Raw genomic sequence first — 20877 nt, forward strand, 5'->3', positions numbered from 1 at the left:
AGATAAGAAGCAGAAGGATTGGGATGATTACGTTTATCTTCTGGGGAAGACTAAAGTACCACGAAACCCTGGTGACATTTAGGAGATGACAGAATAGGGAGTTGGCATGGGGACAATGGGACATGCTGTCGTGCTCCGGACTTGCTGCTGCCCGTCCTCCGGCTGGGCATTAGGGAGGCCGATTTTCTTTTCTCCTCTGCCCACACTGACCAGAGAAACAAAGTGTAAACAGAGATAGAAACTGGAGACATGGAAAAGAAATGTTTATTTATAATGTTATTTATAGTAAATGAGAAACTACACTCTCCTCTTCTAATGAGGCATAAGGATCCAATTATGGTTAACAGAATCTGACACGTGAATACTGTTCTAGTAATAACAGGAATGAAGTATACCATTTATGCAAAATTCTTAAGAGTCCCCCCCCCCCATATCATTAAATTATACATTTTCAGAGCTTGGAATAGTACACAAACAATAATCAGAATTCACTTAATCAGTAATCATGCACTATCACCAACACGCCCAAGGCCAGTGCTACTTCTGGGGCTGGTGACTATACATCTTCCATTGGCTGTGACTGGTTCTGTTGCTCATGGGCCTTTTTTTATTTTTATTTTTAAGATTTTATTTATTCATTTTAAAGATAAGAGAGAGGGGGTGGGGAGCAAGAAGCATCAACTCCCATACATGCCTTGACCAGGCATGCCCAGAGTTTTGAACCAGCAACCTCAGCATTCCCGGTTGATGCTCTATCCACTGTGCCACCACAAGTCAGGTTTCACAGGCCTTCTAAATGGGCATCTTAAAAGATCATGGTGAAGTCAGTAATGGATTCTAACCTTATACAAATAGACAATAAGGAACTGCATCCCTTTAGGGTTTGAATAGAAAGGGGTTGGTAGGTAAAGAGTTTATTTTTTAGAGGCATTGTAAGCCATTGTCATTTTAAAATATAAGTATTATAAATATCCTTCAATTATTTCAGGCCATTGATTTCCATAATATTTTATTTTATTACCACTTCTAAGCCTCCTTGGTTTTATTTTAAAAGCAAAATAAACTTATCTACTGAAGGTCACAAATGTCATGCTGTCAGCAATGTCTGGATTATTTTAAGAAAGGAGAGATTACTAAAAGAATGATCCTCTCTGAAGTTATCTGACACCATTACTCCACCTTTTAGCTCTTGAACTTGAAACCAGGTCTGTGAAATAATACTCTAAATGTGCTAATGTTAACAATATCTAACGGTACAGAGGTCCCCATGGCCAGTTCCGCGGGCTTGAGACCTTGCCCTTAACTGGCTTTACTGAATCACAGCAGAAGCAAAGGTGATATATGGAAGGAGAGATTTCTCCAAGGCCATGCTTCCTGGGGCCCTTGCAGCAGGGGCCCAGTAGACACCTGTGTGCCCTGTGGTCTGAAGATCTCCCACAGCACTCTGGTGCTTTACATCTAATAGTAAGACCGTTGCCTGGGGCTACCTGGAGCTTTATAATGCATAAAATGACATCTTTTGGTCTGCACCTAAACCTTGGGAGAAAAGCTGGGCTCTCTAATCATCTCACACATGAGGAATGGTTAGTCTCAGAATGATGAATTAAAACAGAGGCTCTCAAAATGCACTGACCATCACAGTCCCCCAAAGGACATTTGATTCCTGTAGGTTCCCAGGCCTTAACCCTGGGAATCAGGTAGGTATTTGGCAACCCATTTTCCCAAATACCTTCATGCCTACAACTCTCACCCTTAAGGATGGGAACCCAACATTGTCAAAAGAGGTCCTGGGTTAGCTGTATTTTTAAACATTAGCACCTATTCACACACTGAGCAGGTAACACTGAATGCAAAGATGATTAGGGTATCATCTTTGTTCTTGGGGAACATGAACTTTATATATATATAGGCTTTATGGTAAAGCATCACTTGGATGCTTTGACCAAAGGGAATATGGGTAGAAAAATCTAAAGAGGGAAGGTGGAGGAGAGGTGATAGACCAAGCGCTTTGCATGTAGAGAAAGTATCAGAATCATCAGGTAGGCAACAGAAGCTAAATGTGCCCATGTTACAATTCAAGTGTAGTAGGATCAATTTTGCATGTTATTCTCTATGCGCACCCTCCCCCCCCCACACACACACACACTTTGCAACTTATGCCTCATCAGCATGCTTACATGAGCAAATGATTTGGGGGGAAAGAATAAAAATAGGAAATATATGTCTAGTGGTTACTATGAAACAAGTCCTTAAGGCAATTTACATACATTGACTCATTTAATCCTCACAGCCACCACATGAAGCAGACACTATAACCATTCCATTTTACAGAGAAGGAAACTGAGGCACAGGAGGTTAAGTAGTTTGCCTGGGGTCACACAGCTAGTGAGTGGTGAACTTTGAATCTGAATCAAGGCTCCCACCTCTCTGCAAGGTGCACAGTTTTGTTTGCTCAAGTCTTTTCCCTCTACCCATCTCTAAGTTTTGACCTCATTATTGAATTCAGATAGAATAGGTATCTCAGAGGATGTAATCACAGTAAGCTTGCTCTATCAGTTTCCTGTTTGCAATTAAACACAGACATGCTACAACAACAACATCAATAATCTCACTAAGGAGCTAGAATGCCAGGACTGACAACTTAAAAGTATCAAGAGCCATCAACTTTCTGACAGCTAGAGCAGGGCTTTAAAAATAAGTACCTGACGTTTGCCACAAGGACTTTCCTGAGGGTCTGTCACAGGATCCTGTCTATAGATCCTAACTCAGTTGTCTGCATTAACCTGAAGAAATGGTGACAACAGAACATGTAAGCATGTCAACCACAACCCACCAAATGTCACTGGCACCAGTCAAAGAATTCTGATTAAGCTGGAGAGCACTGCAAGGTGAGCCGCGGCCCTTGTCCCTACTCTTTAAAATTTATCAGAATGTGTAAAATAATTGTGGCCATGGCCTAAGGCTTCCTCTGATGTTCACATTTCTTTTTAAGAAAGGATTTTGTAGCCAACCATCCTTCTCAACATGTTTTAGTTTGCCAAGCAGAAAATTACAAAGCACAATATTTAGGCAAAATAGTAAGAACACATAACTTAGAATACTGACTATCTTTTTTATTCAAGAGGAGAGTTTATTATCTTTTTTCCATATGTAAAGCCAGTATCCATGGCTACCATCACAGCTGCCCGGCCCGTGCAGGTTCACATTGGATTCAGACAGATGGTAATGAAACAACAGAGCCAAAAACTGGTGGGCCATCATCTTTAATCCTAGCTTGCACCCGGCGGGCAAGTAAAACACACACTGGGCTCCAAAACCCACTCATTCAGTGCTCAAAAAGCTACTGACTTATCCGAGTTTTCTAGAATCAAAGGTTTCTAGCTCACCAGACTTATTCACCTCTGTACCCCATCTCCTTCCTTCTCCCTGCACAAACTCTGCACAAACTCTCTTCTCCTTCAGTACTCCACCATCTTGGCTGCTTCTCCTGGCCTCCTCCACATGGCCTTTCTCTGCTCTCTGCTGTCTCCTCTAATGCTAATCTCAAGAAATGAGAGAGCAAGCTCCCTGTCTGCCCCACTTTATAGTGCAGAAATCAAAACCTTTAATCCAATATACAAAATAGGGAAGTCTCTGATACAAAGTCCACCCCACATCAAAAAGGGTGGGAAAGGCTTAGTCCCAAAACCAAGCCCCAGGCTATAAGAATCCTGCCTGCCCACAGCCCACCCCCAACACACATTAATACAATCACGCCCATCCCAAGCAATTACCAGGGCGACGGGCTTCTATGTGGGCAGCGCCATCTTTAACAAAGTGAGCATAATATATTTTATCTGTTCCACACCATACCAGGGCAAAGACAGGTGCCATGTCTTGTGGGGTGGTGCATATAAAACAGCTTTGGAAAGCCTTGCACTAATTACCTGGTCACCCTCTGGGTCAACTAATGATTTGGTACTACATGAAGTCCTGCAAAGTTGGGCCCATTAGCATGATGCTCTTCCCCATCTCTCAGCTCAGATGCTGAAAGCCATGGAGCAAGTAAGGTAGGCGAAGCCAGTTAGGTGTGACCCAGTGGGAAGGAGAGCCAGCCTCCTTCTCAGGCGGAGCATTAGGCCACATACTCTCTACTTGGGGGCGAGTTCACGTCTGTCAGCCTTTGAACCTGCAAGTGCAGATCAGAGTCTCTCTCAAAGCCTTCAATCAGTGGGGGACAATTATTCACACTTACACTTACTTATAGGAAGTGTTATTAATGGGGCAATTTTACAAAAATCCAAAAGAAAAAAACTTTTAAGTGGTGCCACATGTTGCCAACTGTGACAAAAATGAACACATTTTCATTCCACCATTGCCAAAATATACCAGGAGGTTAATAACATAGTAAAATTTTATGTGGATTGGGCATAGAAATAAATAGGCAGTGATGGAGATCCTGTCTCCAGAGGCCAGCATTTCCCTGCACAGATGGGGGTCCCCAGGGAGCTGGCTGTGCTCTAGAGCAGTCCACTGACAGGTCTGCCGGAAATTCCGTGCAGGTCCACGAAAGGGTTAACCACCCTGATGTTGTATGACGATTATAGATCCAGAATAGTCTATAGGAGAATTCACTTACACTCGGGGTGATTTCTGCCCTAGCAGTCCCCAAAATAATTCTCTTATTTTCACTGGTCCCCCAGTGTAATATAAAAAGGTTGAAAACAACTGCTCTAGAAAACATTCATTCATTTCCAAGACCCTTGTGAATCACCAAAGGACACTTCTCTATTTGGAAGATTGGGACAATATTACTAATTTGCAAAATGCTTTGAAAACTATAGATTAAAAAATTAGCCTTGGCCAGTTGGCTCAGTGGTAGAGCATCGCCAAGCATGTGGATGTCCTGAGATTCCCGGTCAGGGCACACAGAAGTGACCATCTGCTTATCCACCCTTCCCCTTCTCTCTGTCTCTCTTTCTCTCTCCCTCATCCCTTCACGCAGCCACGCCTGGATTGGAGTGCATTGCCCCAGGCGCTGAGGATGGCTCTGTGGAACCTCTGCCTCAGGCACCAAAAATATCTCAGTAGCAAGCATGGATCCTGCTGGGCAGAGCATCGGCCTTAGAGGGAGTTGCTGGGTGGGTGCCGGTTGGGTTGCATGCGGGAGTCTATCTCCCCTCCTCTCACTTGGAAAAAAAAGAAAAAGAAGGCCCTGGCCGGTTGGCTCAGCGGTAGAGCATCGGCCTGGCGTGCGGGGGACCCGGGTTCGATTCCCGGCCAGGGCACATAAGAGAAGCGCCCATTTGCTTCTCCACCCCCCCTCCTTCCTCTCTGTCTCTCTTTTCCCCTCCGGCAGCCAAGGCTCCATTGGAGCAAGGATGGCCCGGGCGCTGGGGATGGCTCCTTGGCCTCTGCCCCAGGCGCTAGAGTGGCTCTGGTCGCGGCAGAGCGACGCCCCGGAGGGGCAGAGTATCGCCCCCTGGTGGGCAGAGCATTGCCCCTGGTGGGCGTGCTGGGTGGATCCCGGTGGGGCACATGCGGGAGTCTGTCTGTTTCTTCCCGTTTCCAGCTTCAGAAAAAAAAAAAGAAAGAAAGAAAAATAAGTTTTAAAAAATTAAGTACATTTTTGTACACTCAAATTACATATATAGGGTGGGGCAAAAGTAGGTTTACAATTGTGAGTAAGTGAAACAGTTCATTCTTGGTATTATTATCTATTTATTACATTATTATTTTCCATACAAACAACTGTAAACCTACTTTTGCCATAACCTGTATGTACCAGGCCTAGTTTTGTGACTGTGTTGGGAAACTTTTATTAATATGTTCGACTTTAAACACAGTCACGTCATTAAACTGTAAGCGCTTAAAAACCCATCAAGTATAATTTTAGCCAAATTTGTTATGTGTAACCACTGTAAGGAGACCACTTCTGAACTCCAACTTGAGTCCCTAAAAGGGATTAAATCTTAAAACACGCCATCATGTCGACTGCAGTGGCTGATCACACTTGGTGTCATTAGCGTCTATTTAATACGGCAGCTGATGCCTTGTGGTCCCTTGCAAATGGGGGAGCACAGAGCCTCAGAGAGAAGCGAATTATAATTGCCTGCTGCGGGACTGTGTGGCGCTGCCTGTGACAGCGGCAGAGAGAGAAAATAGGAAGGCTTTAGAGAAGGTCTGTTGTACTGATGAAGTGGAATTCCTAGAACACACTGTGCTATAAAATGAGATTTGGCTCCACAGAGCTGGGAGCAAACAATGGACTCAATAGTCCCCAGCACTGGTTGCTGGGCACATTCTAGCCCTCTTAGTCGGAGCTGCCTTTCATTCACGGGAGCAGGAGCCACACTTGAGAATGGGAAGGAGAAATCCCCGGAGTAAATGTTAGGGGAAGGGAAACCAAGGGACTTTCAACCAGGATGAATACCACGATTAAGATAACCTCTCACACTCAACATGAGATAGCTTTAACCAGATCTATATATTTTTATTTTATTTTTTTGATAAATAACTACAGAAACGACTAGCAAAATTGTGTAGTCTCTTTAACTGGGTTAGTATAGCAGCGATCCATCTTTTTGTTTGTTTTGTTTTTAGGAAGATCTGGGTGGAGATGTTTTTTTTTTTCCTTAGGTCTTTATCTTTTGGAAAGGGCGTGGGGCGTGGGGAGAAGGAGGCTTTAATGAGTGGGGTGGGGGAGCTGCAGAGGAGTTTGGGGGGGCCTATTCTGTGCCCTCTTCTGTATGTGGTCGGAGTCCATGGAAGACAAACAATGAACAATAACATCAGTAAAAATGTACTGAATTACCTATTACAAAGCTGTGTCCTGGTTTAGAAAAACATTATTTGTCAGTCTCTTGATGGGTAACAGATTGTTTAGTAATGGGCCAGGAGTTAAGAGTTTGTTCCCAACTTGTAAAATTGAGAGAAAGGAAGGGGAGAATTCCTCTTCAAAAAGTGCCCCAGGCACTAAAAAGACAGTTTAACTGTTGAATTCAAAGACACTTAATTTGAGCTTTTACAAGTAAGAGCAAGTCCACCTAATAATGAATGGGGTATTGTCAAACACCAGTTTGCCCCTGAAGTACTCACTTTAACTTTGGTTAAACTATTTGAACAAAATTACACTGCAGCTATTATTGATCAATTGCAACTAAAGGTATACAATGAAGCACACCCATTTTGTTTGTGGGTTCACATGAAGGTAATCTGTAATAATTTCTATGATGTATTTGTTCAAAAACTATTGCATAGAAACCAAACTCTGCACTTTAAGAAAATTCTGCCATTTATGACTTACATTGGTGGAAGGTCAAGCCCTGATCTGCCCACTTTCTTGAAAGGTTTCATTGTTAAGCACATATACACAAGCATAAATACATGTAAAACAAATACTGAATATCCCTTTAGAGGATGTATGGAGGAGCCCAGGAACCCCAAGTTCCTGAGTATGGAGAAAGCTGTTTCCAACAAGGCCTCCTCCCCTATCTGGGGAGGCAGGCATGGGCCTTGAGATGGTACGGGCAGATCCAGCCATTCCTGCTTTATTTGTTCCGATCATTAGAAAGGTGCCAATTAGCTCCTATTTTGATGAAGGATTTTGTGTTTTGAACATCTGTCCACTAGCATCTGGCCAGGGCCCAAGTCTGTTTCACAAGGAACACCAAACAGCTGTCAGTTGATCCAGAGTTTGGGTGAATACCAAATGAATACAATGTTCCCTGGCCACCACTCTCAATTATCCTTCTCTGGACGGACCCAGTCTCCAAGTTCTTTTTAGTTAGCACGTTCTCTAACTCCTGACCGGCAACTTCCTTACTTTTGTGAATTAGACTTTGCTCACTGGAGTAAATACTTGGGATGCATAAAGCCAGAATTAACTTGTGTTTGCTTGAGGACTAATGATCAGTTTGGCCCTTGATTTTGTTCTTTAATCACCCAACTTCTTTTCTGCCTTCTCATTAGACCTCAGAGAAGTGGGGGTGAAGGCAAGTTTCGAATAGGAATTTACTTTCCAACCCGTCTACCTTGCTGTTTACTGGTTCAGTTCTTAGATTTTGTGCAAATCAAGTGTTTAAACCAATGAATCAATTGGATATTTCAGTTTATTATTCTAAGTAGTTAATTCCATCTATAACTTAAAGTTTTGTTGTATAAAATACACTTTATACATTGGTTTTGACCCAGCTATTAACAGAGATGTTGGGCCCTCTTTGTCTGAAAATTTCTGAATATCATGATTCCAAATACAACATTAAGTACAATCTAAATGCTGCATACAGAAAAGTGAGAACACACTCAGTGTTCCTTCAGAGTTACAACATCCCCTACTCCCAGTGTTTAGGAAGGCTGTCGTTCAGGGCACGTGGCATAAGCCCGATAAACACAGGCTCCTCACTGAGCGTCAGACCCAACAAAGGCAAATTAAAATGAGCAAAACCTAATCATGTCACCTAACATCTTGTTTAATATTTCAGAAATATCTAACAGGATCTAATATAGCTTAATGCACATAATATGTGTGTATTAAATGTTTCCTAAATAAAGTGAAATAATGAATGACTGGTCAACCAGTTATTTTAAATCATGCCCCGACCCACAAAAGAATATGTGGAAAGAAACAGAAACAGAAGCAGGCAGAGAGACTGACTCATCTGGACAATATTCATCTTGTCATCTTGTCTTTCTACTTTTAACCTACATGCCAGGAACCATACAGCTGGTGACATAAGACACAATAGCCAATTCTATCAGGGGAATTTTGTGCCAAATTGCAACAACCGATTCTTATTAAGTACTTACTGTGCACCAGACATCATCCTGGTACATGTGGTGTCAGTTAGTCATATGAGTCGCCTTATGAGTCAGGCACTGCTGGCGTTCCCATTTTACAGATGAGGCAGATGGGGCACAGAACGATTAAGTCACTTTCCCAACATCTCTTAGCCAAAAGAAGAGGAAACTCCAGAGCTCACATCTTGAACTACTGTATCACATCACCCCTCTAGAAGAAAAGAAGTTGACTCCCAAGTAATTTTGACCCTTGGCTTCATTCTGTGTCTTGAACTCATGTGGTCTTTGTTGTTCTTCCTGATCTTAGTCTCAGAAGTTTAGGGAGATCCTCCTCCTCCTCCTCCTCCTCCTCCTCCTCCTCCTCCTCCATCATCATCATCAGCAGCAGCAGCAAGCCTTTCTATCAAATGCCTATTAGTTGCTCTGCTGCTAGGAACTGGATGTTCTTGAAAAGTTGTAGTATCACTTTTATAATCCACTGAGAATGCCAATACCATGCATGCAAAAAGTAGCTACCGAGTCTGACATTTACTCTCTCCCCTTATTGCAAACTTGCGAGAAAAAAGCAGAATGGGCAGCACTGTCAGAAAGTACTTAATGCCACAGTTTTGGCTGCAATGTGTGCTTCTTAATAGCTTCAGAGAATAATCTATAATGTGATAGAATTTACTCTTTGAAGGTTTGGAATACGATACTGTATTGAAGTTGGAGACCTTTTCCCTGAGGGCTAATTATGTGATAAACTTGGAGGCTGTCTGGTCAGACATCTCCCACCTGACGGTGGGTGAAATATTTTTCTTGACACTTGTGATTTTTATTTAAACTTATTAAAAGAAGTTCTTTTAAACTTACTTAGAGCTTATTTGATCATATCTTGCTCTTTTGAACACACACAAAAGAAAATAAGTGAAATTAATTGGACAACGTATTAAGAGACAGGGTCTAGCTTGCCTGGGTTAACTGCTGATTAGTCGGTAAAATTCTCTGTTTTTTCACCTTTCATGGTATCTAAACAAAGTGGTTGTGTTGAGATTCAGTAACACTAGAGGGCAGCCTGCAAGTTAGAAACAAATAATAAATCTATGCAATGATTTGACCTATCACAGTAAGTAATCTGTAGTTCAGTTTCTCAGCATTATGACAACTTAAATATGGTACCCCAACATGAAAGAATCAAATTATTGCCTAATGTTTACTTTCTTTGTGCCTTTGAAGCAAGACATCAAAGCAAACAGTATCATACAGGTTTTCTCCCTTCCAGAAACTCAATTTGTTAAAGCTCCCTGAAGATACTGGATATTTTCAATCCTGCTCTGTTTCCCTTATGTTTTCAACCTCTTTTTAAAATATAACAGACAAACTTTATTTTATTATAGAATAAAACTTTCCTGTGACAAGTTTTATTTAGAAATCCCTGAAAGAAAACTGCAAAGGGAAGGGTAAATATAGAATATCCATTTTATTTTTAGAATTCTTTTTTTATAGTACAAATATTAGTTATATTGAACAATTAAAGATAGTGGAGGATTCTTCTGAATGATTATACAATAGTAAAACTTATCCAGGGGTTGAAATCATAACCTAAAATCTGTGATACCTCAACAACCTATTAATGAAGATTGATTTCTTTCTAAATAAAATATTAAACAATTTTTTCTTTCACTGTATAAGCAGCGTTCAGATTTAGCACACTGCAGCAGAAAAAGCCTAGCTGTCTACTAACACTGTCTTATTAAATAAACAACACAATTAAGGTGTTATTTTTGTTTTGTGAATTACATCATCTGTAACATTTTAGTTGCACAAGGCACCTTAAGAGATAAACACATATAAATATGCCTGACGGGGGTGGAGAGACAAACACTGTCTATCTTGTTTCAGAATTCAGAAACTTGCATAAGGTAAAATAGTTCAGAATGAAAAAAATAGGAAACAGGTGGCTCCATGGGTGCCCTGATTCTCACATGAGTGAGTCATTAGCTCCTGCTCCTGCTCCTGCTGCACTTGGGTAATCAGTTTGCATAGATGCGCTAGATGGTGCTTCGGGCTTCCTCATCTTCTCTACATCATATGATGCTGTTAACCTCCCTGATGTTGGAGAAAGTGGTCCCAGCTGCCAGACCAAATGTGCTAGCTGAAACACTCTTAATTTTAAAATCTTAAGCACTTGTTTTACAGAGCTGGGTATGAGTACAATGGGACTAGGCCCAAAGCTTTGGTGTTTGGCCTATTATGTGTTATTTAAATAAGGTTTATCCTAGCTGTTAAATATGAACTATTTTGTCTGTAAACCTGAATTCCTGTCCTTGCCAATGCCCCCTCTAGCCACTCAGTTCCCCAGACGTGACATCTCAGAACCGTATTTTACTCCTCCCACCCCCTTATCCCACATATCCAGCTGGTCCCTCGGTGTTGATGGCTGTCCCTTGCAAACACACCTGGAGTGTTGCCTTTTCTCCACTCAAAGCGCTAGCAGATTTATATTTCTAAAACACACATTTGATGATGTCCTTAAAAGCTTCGACTGCCTTCACCTCCAAGTCCCATCTGGAAAGAGGGCAGAGGCTGCGTTCCATCCACCCCCCTTTCGGTCCTTGGGCTTCCCCCTCACGCTCCAGTCCCTGGGGGGGACCCTGGCTGCTCTGGGGCCCAGGCCTTCATCTTCCTGCCTCTGGTCCTTTGCTCTGCCTTTCCCTGGGACCCACTGCTCCTTCTCTTCTGGCCTCCCACCTACTGAAATCTCGCTCATTCTTTAGACACAACTCACATTCTTCCTCCTTCTCAAAGGCCTGTCTGACATCCCAGCTGAACGGAGCTGCTCCTTGCTGTCCTTCTTAGGATCCTCGACACTCTGCTTCTGGGATGGGCAACAGTCAGACCTTACACTATAGTGATCTTTCATGTATCTGCTCCTCTCACTAGAACTGGGCCCAATCTCCGGCCTGTAGTGGGTACACAATTCATAAGTTCTGAACTAGGTCATCACTGTGTCTCTTCAGTATCTAGAACTTGTCTAATGTAGGTGCTGAGTATATATTTGTTGAATTAAATTAACTGCTTTCACTAGACCTGGTAGCATGGACCAGAGAGTAAAATGACCTTGTCCAAGGTCAGATCCACTTACGCTGTGCCATACCACTTCACTCCTTGCTAAAAACATGTCTCTGTTTTATAGGTATAAGTTGCAAGTCCCCAGGGGCGATTCCTGCCACTGTATCTGGCTCAACCTTTTGTCCCTCCAGTTCTATCCTGCACCGGGGCTGGAATTTCCACCCTGATGTTACTGTTTATTTTTATCCCTACTATAAAACAAGGTTAGAATCCCACACAAAAACAGCTTCCATTTTTCAATTGATCTCCTTTCAGATGACAGGCTCAAGGCCCTAAGAGCCTCTGAGATGGTGTCCCTAAATGGCATTCCATAGAAAAGCAGGAATTTAAGTCCCAAGTGCACTGAATGAAGCCGCAGGTGAAGTCCTTGGAAAGCTGCTTCTAAACTTGCTCTGTCAGTATTAACCTGCACAGCAGGCATAATGTAATGTGAGAACGTCTATGGTGGGAAGACTGTAATCGTTTTTTAAAACATTTTCAAGTTTTCAGTGAAATAACATGGAAGAGCACAAAAGTCAGATTCTGAAGGTTAGGGGCATGTCCCAGGCCCTTCCTTTACCACAGGTAGGCTCTTAGGCAAATTATTTGACCTCTCAGAACCTCAGTTATCTCACCTTTAAATTGGGCATAATAATACCTGCCTTGCCTAACTGGGGATGTAATGATATGAAATGAGGCAATGTTTATAAAGGCACTTTGAAAACTATAAACGCTTTGTAAGTGAGGTCTTTATTATTAATAATAGCACTGTAAACACTGCTGAGGTTGACCATCATCAGTAGGCCTGATATCTAAATCTGATGTGAGGTTCAGCAAGACTCCTGCCCAGGCAGGACAGGACCTCCAGGCTGGAAGCTAGTCTATCCTCTCCCAGCAAGGGGCCATCCCAGGAAGGTTTGCACTTGGAACACAAGCACTGAAAAACAATGGAATATGCAAATGAGTTATGATTACTTTTAATAGAACAAGCCCTTTGGAGTTAAGACTAGGTGTAGTTGACAACAAGCAAGAGAAGCTAGTGCCCTCATCCTACATTTAAAACCTTTTCAAGTTCTGCTCAGAAGAATTTGCATTTCAATAACAATGTGATAATGTCAAGCTATTCATATTTCACAGCCTTCTCGGGCACACCTGGCCTGTTGGAGGCTCTGCTGGGGAACGGGCTGTGGCTGTTTTCTAACAGCACAGGCAATTATATTGTCCTTTTCATTCTTGGGAACGAATGTGTTTGTGCAGTATTAACAGGTCTTATGTGCTGGACATGACAACATATGAAAACGAAAGCCCCACCCTCCAAGATATCCCACGAGAATTAATTAATCAACATATTCGACAAGTTGAACTTCCTCTCATCACAAATGAGAGGAAACACCTTGTAGATAAAAGTTGACTTTTTAATAGAAAACTTTTTCCTGTACTCTGAACATCCCTTTAAAAGGGAAACATCCAAAAGATGTTTGTTACCTTTTCTCCTGGTTACATATGAAACTACTCTGTTCTTTCTACTTTTGATACCAGTAGTATCTCCTCTTGGTTGGGCAAACATGGGATCATAACACTGGGTTGACTTTATTTCCATTAAAAGTAAAACCATATTGCATGCGGTGGGACCACCATCATGAAAATTATTTTACATAATCACTACCCTAGAACACAATACAGAAAATATTATAAATCAATTTCATTTATGTAATTTCTCATTAAGATGCTTATAGATCGGTAAGCTTAATTGTAAGAGCAAAGCAATGATAGTAAGCACAAATTATGCTAAACTAGATGAGCTGTGTGCTATTAGTTTCATTATATAAGCTACAAAATGATTAGTCACAGAACTTTAATTCGTAAATTGGAATTTATTATATCTAACTTTTACTAAACCCTCTAGGTTAAAGTTGAATGTAAGTTCATTAACAATATAATTCAGCTTCTTGATATCTGTTCTAAAATTCATGACACGGAAAAAAAAGCACTTTCAACAAAAAGTAAATCCTGTTTCTCCCCAGTGCCTAAATATTGCCTGGTCTTTATTTTCACACTTGGTAAATACTTTAGGGCAAAGAAATACCATTTGGTCTAGTAGCCGTCATTTCAAAGACCTGAGGCATCCAAGTCCCATTCATTCAGTTTTTGAAGGAATGGCCTTAAATCCAGCGAGGAGCCAGTAAATATCAGCTCTTTTGATAAGTAAATTACTTTAAAATTAAAAATGGTTCACCTACAGATTCAGAGAACTCTGCATCACTTATAAATTTGCTGTTCCCCAAGTGATATATTATTCTTTACAGCACCATTCTGCAAATGATACAAACTTGCATTTTTCATATGCTAAGAACCTTGTGTGGTCTGCATGGCAAGACAATGGAAGCATGTTCAAGCCACTGCTGTCTGAAATGTTTCACCAAAATCCATTTTGTGCCTTGGAGGCACAAAAGAAAATCTGTAATCAGAAATCATTAATTAAGGTTGATTAAAGTCCACAATGTATTTGACTGACATCCACACAAATGTACTGCTTGCTTTTCTTTAAGGCTCCGTGTATAATATCATGCCTGGCGAGACACCCAAGAGAATAATCCCAATCTTGTTACTGTAGAGAGGACAGCAGACTGAATTCACACAAATGCTTCTTCCAACACAAAAAGCTTCTGATCTGAAATATTAGTCTCACTGTTCACTCTTACTCCATTCTCCCCACCCCACCCCCTTTTAAAACAACTAATTTATGAGAAAACTATGAAACTTGCAGGACCTATTTTCTTACCCTGTCAAATAATTGGGGTCCATTATACTGGGTTTAAAAATGCATGTTTGTTTTGCTGCACAGAGATATTTGAGGGGGGAGGTGGAGAAGGGCTGGGATAATTGGAGCTTATGGGTACGCCAGACCACATGATCAGAAACTGCTGCGACACTTAAAAGTGTTTCTCCACAAGGAATTCCAGTGCCCAGAAGCCTGGGGAAGCCAGTAGCAATTAAGGCCATGTTATCCTTTTAATTTACTTCAAATTATTGCCTCTAAAATCAATCATTTAGTGTGGTTGGGTAAGGGAGGGGTCAATATAATAGGCACGTGCATTAAAAATGCTTGTTCCTCTTAAACAAAAATCGTGGCAGGCTGGAGTTGGGGAAATGTGAAACGGTTGCTTTGAAGCTCACCCTGAAATAAAAACTAGTCATTTTCTAGTAAAAAATAAAAAATGACTGATTTTCTAGATTAGGCCCATTTGTAATGAATTAAAGCTTTTCTTCTGAATTTGCCTGGCTTTTCATTGGACACTTTTGCATGTCCTGAATTCAGTGCCGTTAGCATCAAGTGTGAGATTGTTTTAGTTTGTGTGTTAATCTACAAGGAATTTAATGGCTCAGCTTAGACTGGTAGGAGTCCTTGAAAGTCCACTTGAGAAATGGGAAGGAAAACATTAAGAAGTGGACCAGTAGTATCTGTGACACAAGGCCAAATCTACCTAACAAAGGAAAGCTGTGTTCTACATCGCACATGAAGCTTGCCACAATTTATTTCTCTAAATCTTTTGACTGGGTCACACAATATATACACAACTGGAGAGCTTTTCCTAATCAACCCTTAAGCCACAAACCTAAAAACAAAGTAGCAAGACACTACAATTACAGAAAGGAAGGAAGGCTCACATATTCAAGAGCTGACAAAGCAGCAGACCGTTGGGCCAGTGTCGTTGCAAAACACAGTAAAATAGTCTCTAGCTCCTCAGTAATGCATGTCACACCTAAAAAAATAAAGGTGAACCTGATGTAAAGCACTCAAGGTTTGCCTTGCCATACCCAAGCACAGCCTACAACACCCCTGAGGTCATTTTATTTATTCAGCCATCTGCAGAGCCAACACTGAATTATGAAACTGAAATTTTGAGCAAAGTCGTGAATGCCCTCATTTACCTCTACATTTATGAGCAGCCTTCACGAAGAGTTCGCACCCTTGAGCTTTCTTGTCGAAAGATGAAAGTGACATCAGCCTCTGGACTGTTGGGGGGTTTTTTGTTGTTGTTTCTTTTTTTTTTCCATTTTTACCAGCAAGACTGAGCAAGAGGCAAATCCTGGAGTAAATATCAGCTGGCTGTACACATAACGAGGTCTAGAGAGACACTCTCAGAAGTCGCCTCTTTTAATCCAACACTGAATTAGACGAGAAGTGGTTCTCAGTCCTTTCAGAGCACCACCACTGGCAGCACAACGGCCAGTCTTGCGGGCCCTAGTCTATCTCAAACCTTTCCCCAGGCACTCTAGCACTGTCTGAGGCGCTGAATAAGAAAGCAGCTGCATGATTAATAGATGAAGATCCCTGCGACAGTGTCTAGCTGGGACCATCATTCATGATGCAATAAGAATTAGCACAGAATTCATCTTGAAAACCATTAACAAGGATTCTCATAAAGAAAATCCACCCAACTGCCATTCTGCCGTGTACCCTCTAGTTCAGAATGCTATAAACAATTCGCTTTCTATGTATCCCCCCCTGTGCTGAGGTGACAATGTTCTTAATTACTCTGATGCTCACATTTTTAGAATATAGAAAGGCTTAATAGACCAGCTTTCCACCTGGGTATTCGAAGCCTAAGAACTAATGCATTCAAACACCAAAATATGTGAATGAAAATCATGTGGTTCTCCGGGGTGAAAAGGCGGAGACGCAGTTGTTGGACTGTTGGGAGTGTTTTTCATGGAATGCAGTTTTTCATAAAGCATTCCATTTTCAGGAAAGGAACATTTCCATTCACCACCTCAATCAGTATTCTCTCAGCTTCCTCATTCAAGGACAGTCGGAGTCTGGGGGAAGGGTGGGGAAGTGCTAGAGTCGCTGCAATATTAATGAAAAGATTGAATACACGCCTTAAACAAGGTTCAGGAGTAAGAAAAAGGAAGAGTGGATCCATCACAGAAAGCGCGTCTGTAAAAGTCTCAGATAACATTAAACCGTAATTAATATATTCTTTATTTCTCCCCAGTCCCCAAAATGTTTATTTTCCAATGGCGTGTTTTCAATGTGCTCAGTGCTAGCTCCTGTGCTATAGATGTTTCCAATCAAATCATGGCCATAGAATAGGCTTGGCCTTAAACACGTGGGAGGGTAGAAAGGATTAAGAGGAGAGGGGTAAATAGCATCAATTTTAGAGATTCTCCTGCTAAGTTTTTTAACTGGCAGGGGTTCTTTGAATTAATTTTCTATAGATGGTAATTAAAGGTTAGTGGGAAACCACAGAAGTGCTGAGTCATATTAAATGAAAACCGCAGGTCTATAGGCTGTATGCAGAAATACCTATTACTTAAGAACACTTTCCAAGCACCAGTTAACACACAGGCTGCTCAAAAGGACCTGGCCCTTAGGTAGTTGGGGCATATTAATTGCTGATTTATTTCTCTCTTTTTACATTCTCTTTCCACTTAAAAAATTTTAAGAGAAACAATAATTTTTTTTTCCTAGATGAAAATACTGTAATTCTAAGCCATGAGAGGTTCCTCTTCCTCCTGGGTCATCAGGAGCCCATCAGGGAGTAGTACCAGTTTACTGCCCCTTCTGCTGTGCCTTTCGGAAGTCAGGTTCTTCTTACTAACGGGAACTGGTATGACTATCATTGACTCAAATTTCAGGTTGCATGGCAGTATACTAGTCAGTAAAGTAAATGCTGTGTCTATTGGGGTCAGCCAACTAGCTCTACGTTTGGTGGGGAAGGTAATGGTTTGCTTCTGCGTGGAAATTTATGCCCTCCCAAGTTGATTCCAGGTCTGGCCAGGGAAGAGTGACCCAGTAACCGTATGGCCACCATAAATACCCTCTTGCACAAGTCAGTGAAGCCTCACTGGAGGAGTCGTTCTGCAGCCAAGCTTTTCTATCACAAGTAAGGTGACTGGGGTCAACCCAACTCATCCCTGAACGGTACTTACAGGCTGTTCTCACATTCTCTGGTAGGTTCAGATTGTGGTGTATTATTAAAATGTTAGTAAGTGAAGGCTATCATTTCTTTAAAACAACTGATCTTCGGGCTCTTATTTGTGGTAAGGCCCTGTGCTACTTGCTGTTGTTTTGTTTGCATGGTGTTTTTTCTTCCATGTTTTGGGTGTGACATTTCAACTTCCACAGTTAGGAAAAGGATCATGACTCCTCTTCCCTTGCAGGTGACTCTTGCATCACATGCTTCCCAGCTTAAAACCCCTGAGGCTCTGGCCACTGACAGTGTGAATGCTCATCTCTACTCCAAAGGTTGTTTCCTTTGCATCATCTCTTTATGCAACAGACTTGTGGCCATTTCCTCCTGTCCTCTTCCCTCTCCATGACTACTGTCACCCGAATAACAATAACACCTTATATTTAATGAATATGTACCATGCGCTAGGCATTGTGCTACTAATTTTGCAGCTATCATCATATTTACTCTTCTTAACCGTAACATTATCACCATACTAACATTTTACAAGTGAAAACTTAGGCAGACAAGGTAAGTAACTGGCTCAAAGTTACACTATTTATAAATGGCAAAAACTGGGATGCAAATCCCAGTGTGCTGTGTCTACCTAAGCGTGACCTCTACGTTGCCTCCCGAGCTGTCCACTGCCTTCATACCACAGAACCTAATGAATTTGCCCTTGTTAGAGCAGATCAAAATGTCTCCCCTACTACTCCTGCTTTGCCCTGACATATCGTTTCCACATAGTGTGCACATTGACGAGAACTAGTTTAGAACTTACCTAAGCAAAACAATGCCCTTACTTTGTTTATGATGACTGGCAGAATGCCAGACCCATGACCTTGCCCCATTTAATGGTCACATTGAAAGCAATCTTTACATGACACAGTTAACATTCGGATTAATAAGGCTGCTATCCATGCTCTGTGTAGATTGTGCATTTTTAGTGAATTTGAGGATATTTAATTTCAGAATTGGGGTTTACACTGAAATGAAATCAATAGAGTATAATCTTTCTTTTCTGATTTAGAGTACAATGAATTAGGGTCTCCACTAGGCCCAGGGTCGGGGGAGGGAGGAGCTAGAATCAAACTTTGGATCTCCAGAATATATTTCATATTTCACCAAATGCTTTCACATGTCTGCATAGGCTTACTGTTTTTAATTTTAACTTAAAATAATGCAGTTTCAGCGAGGTTAAGGTGGCTTGTCCAAGATGGTGTGGAGCCCTGGTCTTCTGACTCCAAGTACAGGATCTTCAATAACAGTTATGGCTGTACTGGTACAGGGCAGACATGTGGGTTAATAGGCATACCATTTCTCATGGTAGAAAGATGAATTTTAAAAACTACTATTAGTAAACTCCAAAAAAGCAAGAAGTTTCTTTGGCCAGTGGTTAGAATATAGATCAAATGCGGCCAAGGTCAAAAGCTCAATCCCCAAGTGCTGGTTGTCTCCTGAGCTCAGTTTCTGGCAAGTTGATTTTCCTTAACTCGGATTACCCCCAGCTTCAACCAGGTGTCCCACAGATGTGTGCTCTTGGCCACAGAAGGGGGCTGGGTGAGAGTGTGGGAAATGAGCAGGCTCTGATTCATCATCAGGACTGAGAAAACAACCCAAAGTGAATGCTCTACTAATGGTGCGTGATACATACCACCTATGTACATGGAAGACGGTGCTACCCCCCAATATACACACACACTCTCTCTCTCTCATACTCATGCAGGCTGAGAGGTAGCTCATTTGATGCAAACATGAAACAAAAAACGAGCAGACGGAAGATAAAATAAAGACCCGTTATTTGGGAAAAGATCCATCATTCATTCATTCAACAAATTCTTGTTATGGAGGGCCTGGGATGTGTCAGGCAGTCACAGGTGTAGGTGCTGGAGGTACAGCATTGAAAAAAAACACATTAAAATAGCTGTCCTTAAGGCATTATGTTTTAGTGGAAAACAAATAAACTAAGACAACATATAGTTTTTTGGGCAGTATAAAGTGTTATGGAAAAAAATGAGGCAAGTCAGGGGGGGTAGGAAGCGTTGAGGGAAAAGAATGAAGTAAATAAGGTGATTAGAAAAGGTTCCCTGAGAAAGTGACCTTTGAGCAGAGACTAAGGAATGTGAGGAGCGAATCATGCAGCCATCTAGGAGGAAGACCCTTCCCAAGCCCTAAAAGAGCAAACGTAAAGGAGGGCACACCTGGCCTGGCCTATTCAGTATCCCCAAGGAGTGGAGGTCAGAAAGGTGGGGACCCAAGCGCAGATCATGTGGGGTCACAAAGGGCAAGAAGGGCTTTGGCTTTTATTGGAATAAAGTGGGAAAGTATCTGAGCAGCAGTGATCTGATCTAGCTTAGAAATTCACTTTGGCTACAGTGTGGAGAAAAGACTGTAGGGGGCCAAGAGCAAAACAGGAAGGCTAGCTGGGAGGCAGGTAAAGTAACCCAGCGGGGGACAGGGGCAGGGGAGGCACTGTGGCTTGGCCAGTATGGGGTCCCAGGAGTGGAAGACCTTAAAGAAGTCTGCATGCATTCTGAGGGCGGGGCTAACAGCATTGCAGCGGGACTGGATGTGAACAGAGAAAGGATCAAGGAGTTTGGGCTTGAACAACTCAGGATGGAAATACTATGAAGAAGATATATATATTATATAAAATATATATATAATATATATATTATATAAAAATATATATAATATATATATTATATAAAATATATATATAATATATATATTATATAAAATATATATATATATATTTTTTTTTTTTTCCTAAGCAGGAAACGGGGAGGCAGTCAGACAGACTCCCGCATGCGCCCCGACTGGGATCCACCCGGCACGCCCACCAGGGGGCGATGCTCTGCCCCTCCGGGGCGTCGCTCTGTTGTGACCAGAGCCACTCCAGCGCCTGGGGCAGAGGCCAAGGAGCCATCCCCAGCGCCTGGGCCATCTTTTGCTCCAATGGAGCCTCGGCTGCGGCTGCGAGAGGGGAAGAGAGAGACAGAGAGGAAGGAGAGGGGGAGGGGTGGAGAAGCAGATGGGCGCCTCTCCTGTG

General features: G+C 41.9%; 1 protein-coding gene across 6 annotated transcripts in view; it reads right to left on the reverse strand.

The window, feature by feature from the left end:
• Nucleotides 1-20877, reverse strand: part of SEMA6A (semaphorin 6A) — a 135042-nt gene that overhangs the window by 108517 nt on the left and 5648 nt on the right. The window contains exon 2 of one of the 6 annotated variants that reach the window (XM_066382052.1): nucleotides 9730-9832. The exons of the other annotated variants lie outside the window; for them this stretch is intronic. The gene's annotated coding sequence lies outside the window, so the exon portion shown is untranslated. The remainder of the gene's footprint in view (nucleotides 1-9729; nucleotides 9833-20877) is intronic. 6 annotated transcript variants of the gene reach the window in all.

The sequence above is a fragment of the Saccopteryx leptura genome, chromosome 4 (genome assembly GCF_036850995.1).
Source record: "Saccopteryx leptura isolate mSacLep1 chromosome 4, mSacLep1_pri_phased_curated, whole genome shotgun sequence".
In the NCBI taxonomy this organism is placed as follows: domain Eukaryota; kingdom Metazoa; phylum Chordata; class Mammalia; order Chiroptera; family Emballonuridae; genus Saccopteryx; species Saccopteryx leptura.